We start from the raw sequence: 13940 nt of genomic DNA, 5'->3' as shown, positions 1-13940 counted from the left end.
AACTGAAATCTTTGTGTTGTCGAAGGCTTTCATGGCCAGGATCACAGGGTTGTTGTATGTTTTCCGGGCTGTCTGGCCATGTTCTAGAAGTATTCTCTCCTGACGTTTCACCCACATCCATGGCATCCTCAGAGGTTGTGAGGTATGGATAACTAAGCAAGAAAGGTTTATATATATTTATTTCCATCATTTCTATCCCGCCCTTCTCACCCGAAGGGACTCAGGGTGGCTCACAATCTGGCCAAATTCAATGCCAATATACAATACAAAAAGATAAAACTTAAGCAATTAAAACAATTAGGTAATTTAACAAAATACAATAAATAGATTTAAAACCATCTATATATATAAAAAGGTAATGAAATTTCGGCCCAGGACAAAACAACAAAACTACACATCCCAGAAACACTAAGCTTGGCAGCACAACCCCTCATCCATGCCTCTACGTTCATACAACAAAAAGAAAACAAAAAATAAAGTTCTAATTAGAGGGAGAGTAATAATTGTTTTTATCCAATTGCTGCCATTTAGAAGGCTAAGCTCCACCCACTTGGTCTCCTAGCAACCCACTCAGCCCAGGGGATAGGCAGACTTAAGCCTCACTTAGGCCTCTTCCACACTGCCTTTAAAATACAGATTATCTGATTTTAACTGGATTATATGGCAGTGTAGACTCAAGGCCCTTCCACACAGCTATATAACCCATTTATAATGGACTTAATGTCAGGGGAAAACCTTTACCCTTTACCTTAACTACCACCAATTCCTGAAGACTTTATTTCCCATACCACCAGACTTCGCCACAGCAACGCATGGCCGGGCACAGCTAGTCTATATATATAAAAGAGTGATGGCATCACGGCAATTCACAAAACAACAAAAGTACAGGCCCCCCAACCTCAAAATTTGACAACACAACCCATCATCCACGCCTCAAGGTTGATACAACAAAAAGAAAAGAAAAATAAAGTCCTAATTAGAGGGAGAGCAATAATTTTTTTTATCCAATTGCTGCCAGTTTAGAGGGCTAATCTCTGCCCACTTGGTTGCCTAGCAACCAAAGGACAGCCAGGTTTCAGTTAGGGGACAGGCAGATTTAGGCCTCACTTAGAATTCTTCCACAGATTATCTAATTTGCACTGGATTATATGGCAGTGTAAACTCAAGGCCCTTCCACACAGCTATATAACCCATTTATAATCTTATATTATCTGCTTTGAACTGGATTATCTTGACTCCACACTGCCATATAATCCACTTCAGTGTGCATTTTATACAGCTGTGAAGAAGGGGCCTCAGATAATCCAGTTCTAAGCAGATAATTTAAGATTATCAATATACAGTAGAGTCTCACTTATCCAACGTAAACAGGCCGGCAGGATAAGTGAATATGTTGGATAATAAGAAGGGATTCAGGAAAAGCCAATTAAACATCAAATTAGGTAATCGTTATACAAATTAAGCACCAAAACATCATGTTTTACAACAAATTTGACAGAAAAAGTAGTTCCATGCGCAGTAATGCTATGTAGTATTTACAGTAGAGTCTCACTTATCCAACACTCGCTTATCCAACGTTCTGGATTATCCAACACATTTTTGTAGTCAATGCTTTCAATATATCGTGATATTTTGGTGCTAAATTCATAAATACAGTAATTACTATATAGCATTACTGTGTACTGAACTACTTTTTCTGACAAATTTGTTGTCTAACATGATGTTTTGGTGCTTAATTTGTAAAATCATAACTTAATTTGATGTTTAATAGGGTTATCCTTAATTCCTCATTATCCAACATATTCGCTTATCCAACGTTCTGCCGGCCCGTTTATGTTGGATAAGTGAGACTCTACTGTACTGTATTTACAAATTTACCACTAAAATATCACAATGAATTTAAAACACTGACTACAAAAACATTGATTATGAAAAGGCAGACTGCGTTGGATAATCCAGAACATTGTATAAGCGAATGTTGGATAAGTGAGATTCTTCTTTAATATGAAATAATTACTCGGATAGAATAATGCAGAACAATATAATCTCTAAAACCAGGACAGTAAATAAACAGGGGAATTCCACACAGGAAACAATCAGGGCCAGCTAACACCTCCCAACAAAGTATTCCCATCATCAAAGTCTGGCAAATCCTGTTTTCTCAGGGCCACAGACAGTAGAAGCACATAAAATATCGCAAACAACACCACTCTGAAAACAAGGGAATTCCAGACAGGAAACAATCAGGGCCAGCTAACACCTCCCAACAAAGTATTCCCATCATCAAAGTCTGGAAAATCCTCTGTTTTCTCAGGGCCACAGACAGTAGAAGCACATAAAATATCGCAAACAACACCACCCTGAAAACAAGGGAATTCCAGACAGGAAACAATCAGGGCCAGCTAACACCTCCCAACAAAAAATTCACTCAGGGAGGAAACAGCCAGGCTTTAAAGCTGCAAGGCCATTACATCCTAATCATTTTTCCTAATTGCAGCATTCATACTTGCCTCCAACAAACAAACAAAAAAACCAATCAGAAATATTGTATATTCACAACCTTTAGGAAATAATATCCCCTGATGGCGCAGCGTGTTAAAGCGCTGAACTGCTGAACTTCTGGACCGAAAGGCCACAGGTTTGAATTGGGGGAGCGGAGAGAGCCCCCACTGTTAGCTCCAGCTTCTGCCAACCCAGAAGTTCGAAAACATGCAAATGTGAGTGCATCAATAGGTACTGCTCTGGCGGGAAGGTAACACCGCTCCATGTAGTCATCCCACATGACCTTGGAGGAGTCTACGGACAACGCCGGCTCTTCGGCTTAGAAATGGAGATGAGCACCAACCTCCAGAGTCAGACACGACTGGACTTAATGTCTGGGGAAAACCTTTACCCTTGACCTTAACTACCACCAATTCCTCAATACTTTATTTCCCAGACCACCAGACTTCGCCACAGCAACGCGTGGCCGGGCACAGCTAGTACATTATAAAATACTTGAGCCATATACTGAACAAAATCTGGCTACCAGTATTAAAAAAACTCAACAATCAGAACAGTAAATAAGAAGCAACACTCTGAAAACAGAGGAGTTCCAGACATGAATTAACCAGGGGCAGCTAACGACTCTAAACAATGGATGCCCCCAGGCAGGAAGAAGCCAGGAGATGAAGCTATTCAATGCTAATCAAGGTGATTAACCTGTGAGTTTTCCAGGCTGTATGGCCATGTTCTAGAAGCATTCTCTCCTGACATTTCACCCACATCTATGACAGGCATCCTCAGAGGTTGTGAGGTCTGTTGGAAGGTTTGTTGGTGGCCAAACTGGGAAGTGAGACTAAACAAGGCAAACCTCTTGCATCTTATTGAGCCTGTGCTGATGCTGTGTAAGTTGGATTTATTTTCTCTGCTGCCAACACAATATTTCATGCTGCAATTCATTGCACTTGGCTATTGTGTTTTGACTATGGTCTTTTTAAATATTTTATGGTTTTGTGAGCTGGCCATAGAACATTGTTATTGGGAGGCCTATATAAATAACGATTTAAAAAACAAAACAAAACAAGGGCTTAAAATCTTAGGAACCCAAAACTGCTTTAGGCTCAGAGCCAGTGGTAAGAGACTAAGGCAAAATCCTATTAAATCAATTCCTGAATGTGATGTAAACACATATGCAAATCTTGCTAATTAAATGGACTTACTCTGGTTTGGAACAGAAAAAGGCTTGAAACAAAGAAGTTACAGTGGACCAGCTGTTTTTTCACAGCAAATTGCCCATAGCTTTTTGAAAATGATTAAGGAATGTGCTGTATATACTCGAGTATAAGCCTAGTTTTTCAGCCCTTTTTTTAGGACTAAAAAAGGCCCCCTCGGCTTATACTCGGGTGAGGATCCTGATTGGCTTATATTTGGGTCAGCTTATACTCGAAAATATATGGTACAGCCCGAAAGACATACAACAACCATATGGTACATTTATTATTTTTCTCTGTTATTATTGGTATTAATACATTTATTATTTTATTCTATTAATTATTATTATTACATTTATTATTTTACTCTATTATTGTTGTTACTTTTACATTTATTTTACTCTATTTTTATTATTAATACATGTATTATTTTACTCTATTTTTACATTTATTATTTTACGGCATTTATTATTATTATTATTATTATTATTATTACATTGATTATTTCACTCTATGATTATTAAAAGGATACATAAACACATTTACATTGAAGAAGATGAAAATAATGATTTAATTAGAGTTGAATATCTTAAATTCCAGTTTGATGTAAAGATCCCAAAACATTTAAACGACTGGTGCCTCAATTAATGTAAATGTATTGGTACAGTAGAGTCTCACTTATCCAACATAAACAGGCCAGCAGAATGTTGGATAAGCGAATATGTTGGATAACAAGGAGGGATTAAGAAAAAGCCTATCAAACATCAAATTAAGTGATGATTTTACAAATTGAGCACCAAAACATCATGTTATACAACAAATTTGACAGAAAAAGTAGTTCAATATGCAGTAAAGCTACGCAGTAATTACTGTATTTACGAATTTAGCACCAAAATATCACGATGTATTTACCACCCTCGGCTTATACTCGAGTCAATGTTTTCCCAGATTTCTTGTGGTAAAATTAGGTGCCTTGGCTTATATTTGGGTCGGCTTATACTCGAGAAAATATGGTAATTTTTTTGGTATCTCGGCTTATACTCGAGTCAATGTTTTCCCAGATTTCTTGTGCTAAAATTAGGTGCCTTGGCTTATATTTGGGTCGACTTATACTCGAGAAAATACGGCAATTTTATTGGTATCTCGGCTTATACTGGAGTCAATGTTTTCCCAGTTTTTTTATGGTAAAATTAGGTGCCTCGGCTTATATTCGGGTCGGCTTATACTCGAGTATATATGGTAAATCTCCAGACAGCATAGGGACTGGGCCTTTTGCACATGGCATAAACAACAAGGAGCATGTGCAGAGTGCTTTCCCTTTCATCCCATTGAGTCGTGGGCTTACACCCAACAAGCAAAGCCGTGCCAGATGCACCGGGATCCTGTGAGTTAAGAAACTGTCAGCCACAGATCCATTCAGGGAGATTTTTAGCATGCACATTTCCAGTGGATGATGAATGACTCAATTCGTGTGATTTATTGGTTCGTTCTTCCAGACCAACATTATTCATCTTTTAAATCCTTATTACGAACCTCATTTGGAGCATTTGCAAATCTGCCCCCATGGAAAACAAATCCTGTGAGAAAATAAACGCTGGAAGAATATTTAGACTGGAAAAGAGAAGATGGGGGGAGTGGTATGAGATATAGGGGTGGGGAAGAGAGACCTCTTAGGGTGCCTCAAAAAGGATTTGCACATGGCAGAGGGGAAAAAAACTGTTTTCTTTTTGCTGTGAAGAACTAGACCAAACAGAGTTGAATTATACGAGGGTTGAATGAAAAGTAATGCCTCCACCTTCGTTACTTCAGTTTGGATGGGAATATTTTAATAAATCAAATGCAGAAATAATCCTTAGAATGTGGTCTTTAACTATCACTATTCACTTTTCCACATAATCACCAGACAATTGGATACATTTCTGCCAACTATGAACACGTTTTCTGAAGTCGTCACGGGAAGATGTCAACACTCGGTTTCCACAACCGGCGTCCCACAGTCCCCATTGTGCACAGATCTTCCGATCACCATGCAAAGCAATAATGTGACCCACACATTCTTGTGAAATGCCAATTGTGCTTGAAATTTCTCTCTGAGGGATACAACGATCGTCCTAAATCAATCTGTCAACCTTTTGCTTGTGAAACTCAGTGGTTGCTGTCACAGGACGTTCAACTCTTTCTTTGTCACGCAAGTCAGATGTTCCTACCTCAACCTCTTTAACCTCACATCAACACAATCACCATAAACAGCTTGCATTCTCTGCTGAATCTCCTTTGGGGTGGCACCTTCTGCGGTGAAGAATTCAATGACTGCACATTGCTTAAGTCGCATTGACCGACCGTCTGCGCAGGGTTCCATACTTTGCACTTTAACAACACAACCGTTCAATGCTCAGGCTTCCCCATCTGCACATGGTTCCATAATTTGCACTTTAACAACACAACCGTTGAATGCTAAGGCTTCTCAGTCTGCACAGGGTTCCATACTTCACACTTTAACAACACAACCGTTCAATGCTAAGGCTTCCCATTCTGCGCAGGGTTCCATACTTCACACTTTAACAACACAACCGTTCAAGGCTAAGGCTTCCCATTCTGCGCAGGGTTCCATACTTCACACTTTAACAACACAACCGTTCAAGGCTAAGGCTTCCCATTCTGCGCAGGGTTCCATACTTCGCACTTTAACAACACAACTGTTCAATGCTAAGGCTTCCTGCCAAATGGAACTGTAGAGGAGAGTCTACTGAACAAGCCAGTACCTGCCGCAGACCAGGACTGTCATCTGTTGAGGTGTTACGAAGGTGGAGGCATTACTTTTCATTCAACCCTCGTACAACGGTGCTTTGGTTTGCAACTATCTGGCTGCCTCCTTCCTTTGGCCAAAAGTTTAGGCCTTTGGAAGAAACACTGGGCCACTATGGCCGCTGCACTCCAGGCCCTAAGCGATGACATTGTTGTTGCTCTTGTTGTTGCTGTCAAGTATGAAATGTATTTGCTAATTGCTTTCCGCCCACCAGGACTTCCCCAAGTGATGCCAATAGACTCTATAAATTACACCGTTCGAAAGCACAGCGCTCGCAGTTTTATAAACCAAAGGCCATGCAAAAGAATAACAGTTTTGACCACTGCAATGGAAGGTCAACAAGAGGCAGCACAAACGTACAAAAGCTGCATCTGCAGCGTCTATGACTTGCTGGCTCACTTATGGGATGGGGTGAAAGGGTATGGAATATAGGATCCTGAAAAAGGGCTGGCAGCCAGAACAGAAGTGATCTATGTGGCAGTGTTATGCTATGTTACACAGAATGTCAGACTTGTGAAAAAATTCATCAACTTGTAAAAAGAGGAGGCATGGTGAGAAGGAGTTCATTTCCCTTCCCTCTTTGGAGTCTCCCTCTCCACTGCATTTTCTCCCTAGAGAAGGAGTCTCCCTTGGCTATCTTTTCAGCACCAAAAGAAAGTTTTTAACTGCTACAGGCTATTTAATCATCATATCCAGACTTAGGTTTTGCGTGTGCATATTTGCGCTCAATTTTGTGCTTTAAATTGTTCATGTAAATAGCATGCCCACAGGGGCGGTTCAACCGTGAGGCAAATTAGGCAGTTGCCTGTGGCACCATCCTCTAGGGGGCGCAATTGAGGTGCTCCCACATGCGCACATCCCTCCTTATTATCCAACATTTTTGCTTATCCAATGCTTTTATTTTTCAGTGATTGGTTTGGGGTGGTGGGACGCCAAAATTCTGTTCGCTTACACTTGAAAATTACCTAGGGCCGGCCCTGTATGCCCACACTTGAAATATCTATCTCAGTATGATATTATTTATTTATCATGTCAGAAGTAAATTGAGGGTACAGTTATCATGTATTTAAAAATACAACATTAAAAACTTGGCATTATATTACGTGTCCTTGGACCAGAAGCTGGCCACTTGGGAGTGCCTCTGGCGTCACTGTGAGAAGGTCCTCCGCTGTGCATGTGGCAGGGTTCAGGCTGCATTGTAGTCAGTGGTCTGAGGTTTGCTCTTCTCCACACTCGCATGTCATAAACTCCACTTTGTAAACCCATTTCTTAATATTGACTCTTCACCTCGTGGTGCCAGAGCACGGTCTGTTCAGAGCCTTCCAAGTCGCTCAGTCTTTTGTGTGCCATGGAGGGAGTCTCTCATTCTGTATCAGCCATGGATTGAGGTTCCAGGTTTTAACCTGCCACTTTTGGACTCTCACTTGCTGAGGTGTTCCTGCGAGTGTCTCTGAAGATCTTAGCTGTTTCTTGATTTAAGGCGTTGGCATGCTGGTTGGTATCCGAATAGAGGATTGGCCAGAGATGTCAATGCCTTGGTCCTTTCGTTATTGGCTGCTATTTCCCTAGGGATGTCAGGTGGTGCAATACCAGCTAAACAGTATAATTTTTCCAGTGGTGTTGGGCATAGACATCATGTGATGATGCAGCATGTCTCATTAAGAGCCACGTTCACTATTTTAACACTGGGCATTCGTATTCAGCAGCAGAATGGCATAGCGCAAGAAGTCTTCACTGTGTCCGGTTGTGATCTCCGGGTTGTGCCAGTCAGCTTTCGTATGATATTATTTCTAGCACCCACTTTTGCTTGATATTCAAGTCAGAGAGTGATCCAGAGTTCTGTTATTATCATTTAGCAGATGATATGTACTTCGTGGGGTGGTGTATATTCATAGGAAAGCTGTGGCAATGCTGGGAAGGGAGGAAGCATTTGTTGTTGAAACTTCTTGAGTCAACCGAGTTGATATCTTTTGGCATTTTCCATCCTTGAACTACCGTATGTGACATCTTCCAAATCTATGTTTTCTTAAAATACAGTGATATCCTCCATGTTAGTGGGACATTCAATCTGCTCCAGGTATTACTCTCAACTTTAAAGGAGCCGTTCAAAGTATTCCACCAGATACTTGCAATATTTTTGATAATTCCTTTAAATATCAGACTAAAACCCAGAGCGCAGTCAGTGCTCCTCTGACATGGGAGCTACCAAATCTTGAGATGTTCTTCATTCACCATTTCCATTTGAAAAGTTTTTTTGTATAACCTTGCTCAGAAATCCATATATATTTGTGCGCACATTCCTCCTGTGACTATTTCTCAAAAACAATTTTCCTAATACTGTATATCACATTTTAGTGTCAGTTTCAAGAATATATGCATTTCAACGTCATGGTTCCAGCGAGTGACAGACAAAATGTATCCAATTGGTGTTGTCTCCTTTTCGCAATCATTTTGTCCCATTTGCACATCAGTTGCTGTTTTCTTTTATTTTCTTTTTTTAAAAACACTATTCAAACCGGAACTGTGAATTTTAGCATGCACATTTCTCCTAATGTACATCTACGTACATAATTATGCCTTAACACACCTTTTCAGGCAACCAGTTTCACCCACAAAGACAATGTTATTTTTGCAAATGTATGCTTTTTTGTACAGGCCCCCAGTGGCACAGCATGTTAAAGTGCTGAGCTGCTGAATTTGCGGACCGAAAGATCGCAGGTTCGAATCCGGGGGCAGGGTGAGCTCCTGCTGTTAGCCCCAGCTTCTGCCAAACTAGCAGTTCGAAAACATGCAAATGTGAGTAGATCAATAGGTACCGCTCCGGCGGGAAGGCAACAACGCTCCATGCAGTCATGCTGGCCACATGACCTTGGAAGTGTCTACGGACAACACCGGCCCGCTCATCTTGGAAATGGAGATGAGCACCAACCCCAAGAGTCGGACATGACTGGGGAAATCTTTTTAAAAAAAATATTTTTATTAAGGTTTTTATCATATGAAATAAAGTAAATTAACATCGGAAGAGTGGGAACATTTTGATTATATAGAAAGTAGGAAAACAGAAAAGGAAGAAAAAGAAAAGGAAGAAAAATAAAAAATAAAAGAAAATAAAAATAATTAAAAATTAAAAAAATAAAAATTTGTTGACTTCTTACTTTGATAGTCCTATAGTCCATTTTCAGTCAATGTGTTCTTGTTTTAAATCTACTGTATATACTCGAGTATAAGCCTAGTTTTTCAGCCCTTTTTTAAGGCTGAGAAAGCTCCCCTCGGCTTATACTCGAGTGAGGATCCCGGCTGGCTTATGTTTGGGTCGGCTTATACTCAAGTATATAGGTAATCAGACAGTCTTATCTTATTAAAGTCTTCTTCTTCTTCTTCTTCTTCTTCTTCTTCTTATTATTATTATTATCATAAATTACAATTTTATGTAAACATTCAAACACATTTAACTTATTGATGCCTCAAATAATGTAATTTTATTAGTACAGTAGAGTCACACTTATCCAAGCCTCGCTTGTCCAAGTTTCTGGATTATCCAAGGCATTTTTGTAGTCAATGTTTTCAATATATCGTGATATTTTGGTGCTAAATTCGTAAATACAGTAATTACAAGCTAACATTACTGTGTATTGAACTGCTTTTTTGTCAAATTTGTTGTAAAACATGATGTTTTGGTGCTTAATTTGTAAAATCATAACACAGCTCGGGCTGTGGCGCAGGCTGGAGAGCAGCTGCAATGAATCACTGCAATGAATCACTCTGACCAGGAGGTCATGAGTCCGAGGCCCGCTCGGAGCCTATGTTTGTCTTGTCTTTGTTCTATGTTAAAAGGCATTGAATGTTTGCCTATATGTGTAATGTGATCCGCCCTGAGTCCCCTTTGGGGTGAGAAGGGCAGAATATAAATGCTGTAAATAAATAATAAATAAATAAAATAATTTGATGTTTAATACGCTTTTCCTTAATCCCTCTTTATTATCCAAGATATTCACTTATCCAAGCTTCTGCTGGCCCGTTTAGCTTGGATAAGTGAGACTCTACTGTATCTATATTTATTTTTATTTTTGAAATTTTCCAGTAGCTGCTGCATTTCCCACCCTCAACTTATACTCGAGTCAATAGGTTTTCCCAGTTTTGTGATAAAATTTGGTGCCTCAGCTTATATTCAGGTTGGCTTATACTTGAGTATATACGGTACTTCTCCTCTGTTTTCTTCTTTACCTTCGGATTGCATACTTTCAACAAAAGAGGAGAAACCTTTACCTTCCGTACTATGAATGAAAAAGAAAATTGCATTAACTTATTTTGCAGCCCAATAAGCAGAGTTCAAGTCCAGATATAAACTGGGTGCTGGGAATTCTTTCTGCTTGAAATACATGGCTGAGAAATACTATGGAGAGAAAAATGCAGTTTGCAGCTGCAGCCAAGAATGGAGATCGATGCTTGCAGCAAGCAATCTGCCTTTACTAATACCATTACTCATTGTTTCCTACACAAACAGAGACTGAGTAACCTATGCATGCAGACACCTCCTCATTGCCAACGAAACCCTCTAATCAGAGAAGGAGGGGAAAGCAGACGGAAGGCTTGGGAGGCAGGCAGAAAACCATCTTGTTGTGACAACATTGTCACAACACAAGTATGACACAACTGAAACAAAGGAAGCCGCGTTTGTATTGGGTCAGACCATTGGTCCTTCCAGCCCTGTACTGTCTAGTCTAGAAGGCCATGCTTTCTTTCCCAAGATCTCAGAGAAGGGTTTTTAAAATAGCTTTAGGTAAAGGTAAAGGTTTTCTCTTGATGTTAAGTCCAGTAATGTCCAACTCTGGGGGTTGGTGCTCATGTCCATTTCTAAGCCGAAGAGCCGGCGTTGTCCCTAGACACCTCCAAAGTCATGTGGTCACTGGCATGGATGCGTTGTTACCTTCCTGCCGTAGCGGTACCTATTGATCTACTCATATTTGCATGGTTTTGAACTGCTAGGTTGGCAGAAACTGGGGCTAACAGCAGGCTATTCTTGGAATAGTGTAATAATAGAGTAAAATAATAAATGCAATAATAACTGTGGGACTTCCGAATCCAGACTGACAAGGTTCTGGAACACAACACACCAGACATCACAGTTGTGGAAAAGAAAAAGGTTTGGATCATTGATGTCGCCATCCCAGGTGACAGTCGCATTGACAAAAAACAACAGGAAAAACTCAGCCGCTATCAGGACCTCAAGATTGAACTTAAAAGACTCTGGCAGAAACCAGTGCAGGTGGTCCCTGTGGTGATGGGCACATTGGGTGCCATGCCAAAAGATCTCAGCCGGCATTTGGAAACAATAGACATTGACAAAATTACGATCTGCCAACTGCAAAAAGCCACCCTACTGGGATCTGCACGCATCATCTGAAAATACATCACACAGTCCTAGACACTTGGGAAGTGTTTGACTTGTGATTTTGTGATACGAAATCCAGCATATCTTTCTTGTTTGCTGTGTCATACAATAAAATAATAATAATAATAATAATAATAATAATAATAATAATAATAATAAATCACACAGCCCTAGACACTTGGGAAGTGTTCGACTTGTGATTTTGTGATACAAAATCCAGCATATCTTTCTTGTTTGCTGTGTCATACAATAAAATAATAATAATAATAATAATAATAATAATAATAATAATAATAATAATAATATCACACAGCCTTAGACACTTGGGAAGTGTTCGACTTGTGATTTTGTGATACGAAATCCAGCATATCTATCTTGTTTGCTGTGTCATAATAAAATAAAATAATAATAATAATAATAATAATAATAATAATATCAGAGTGAAATAATAAATGTAATAATAATAATAATAATAATAATAATAATAATAATAGAGTAAAATAAATGTAATAGTAGCCACAATAATAGAGAAGATTAATAAATGTATACCAATAATAATACAGAAAAATAATAAATGTACCATATATTCTCGAGTATAAGCTGACCCAAATATAAGCCAACCAGGACCCTTACCCGAGTATAAGCCGATGGGCTTTTTCAGTCTTAAAAAAAGGGCTGAAAAAGTAGGCTTATACTCGAGTATATACGGTATATATTGCATATTTGCATGTTTTCGAACTGCTAGGTTGGTAGAAGCTGGGGCTAACGGTGGGTTGGCTTATACTCGAGTATATACGGTAGCTTTTCCAAGCTATGGTACCCAGTGCAGTATTTCAAACCTCTGCAGAGGAGTAATTTCAGTTTATTTATTTGATGCATTTATTCTGCTCTTCATCAAAAGGATTTTCAGCACGCTTATGTTGTCAGTTAGCAAACATAAAACAATAATTACCCTCCAAAACCATTAAAACTCTTACCAGCAAGCAAATTAAAAGCAGCATTAAAACAATAAGCGCAGGAACAGGCCTCCTCACAAGTAAGGACTGCCGCCTACTGCTCATCTCTTTAATTATTCCTGCCTTGTCCTCTCCGCAGCTGCTGGCATTGATTTGTTGGAATAAGTACATTTGTTAGTATATCTGCCATGACTTTGGAAAAGTCAACAACAAACACATGCTGGAAAATGTCTGAACAGCAATTAATGTTTTAAACAATGCAGGACAGTTCCCAGCCTGCCCTGTTAAATGCTGACATCTACTGATAAATGGGTGGAAAGAAGGAAGAGACAAAATTAATCCGTAAAAAAAGAAATTGGGGTGGTTGAGATGTACCATACCGTATATACTCGAGTATAAGCCGACCCGAATATAAGCCAAGTCATCTAATTTTACCACAAACAACTGGGAAAACATTGACTCAAGTATAAGCAGAGAGTGGTAAATTTCAGAAATAAAAATCGATACCAATAAAATTAAATTAATTGAGGCATCAGTAGGCTAAACGTTTTTGAATATTTACATAAAACTGTAATTTAAGATAAGACTGTCCAACTCTGATCAAGTCATCATTCTCATCTTCTTCAATGTACATGTGCTTACCTAGCCTTTTAATAATAATAGAGTAAAATAATAAATGTAAGAATAATAATAAATACAGTCAAATAATAAATATAATAATAAATGTAATAATATCAGAGTGAAATAATAAATGTATCAATAATAATAAAAATAGAGTAAAATAAATGTAATAGTAACAATAATAATAGAGTGAAATAATAAATGTAATAATAGAATAAAATAATAAATGTAATAATAGAATAAAATAATAAATGTAATAATAACAATAATATCAGTGAAATAATAAATGTATCAATAATAATAAAATAGAGTAAAATAAATATAATAGTAACAATAATAATAGAGTAAAATAATAAATGTAATGATAAATAGAGTAAAATAATAAATGTAATACAGAAGAGTCTCACTTATCCAAGCCTCGCTTATCCAAGCTTCTGGATAATCCAAGCCATTTTTGTAGTCAATGTTTTCAA

General features: G+C 38.6%; 1 protein-coding gene across 5 annotated transcripts in view; it reads left to right on the top strand.

The window, feature by feature from the left end:
* Positions 1 to 13940, top strand: part of LOC134294713 (neurexin-2-like) — a 114937-nt gene that overhangs the window by 47947 nt on the left and 53050 nt on the right. The window lies entirely within an intron of this gene.

The sequence above is a fragment of the Anolis carolinensis genome, unplaced genomic scaffold, assembly GCF_035594765.1.
Source record: "Anolis carolinensis isolate JA03-04 unplaced genomic scaffold, rAnoCar3.1.pri scaffold_19, whole genome shotgun sequence".
Taxonomy (NCBI): domain Eukaryota; kingdom Metazoa; phylum Chordata; class Lepidosauria; order Squamata; family Dactyloidae; genus Anolis; species Anolis carolinensis.
This window is presented reverse-complemented; position numbering and strand designations above follow the sequence as displayed.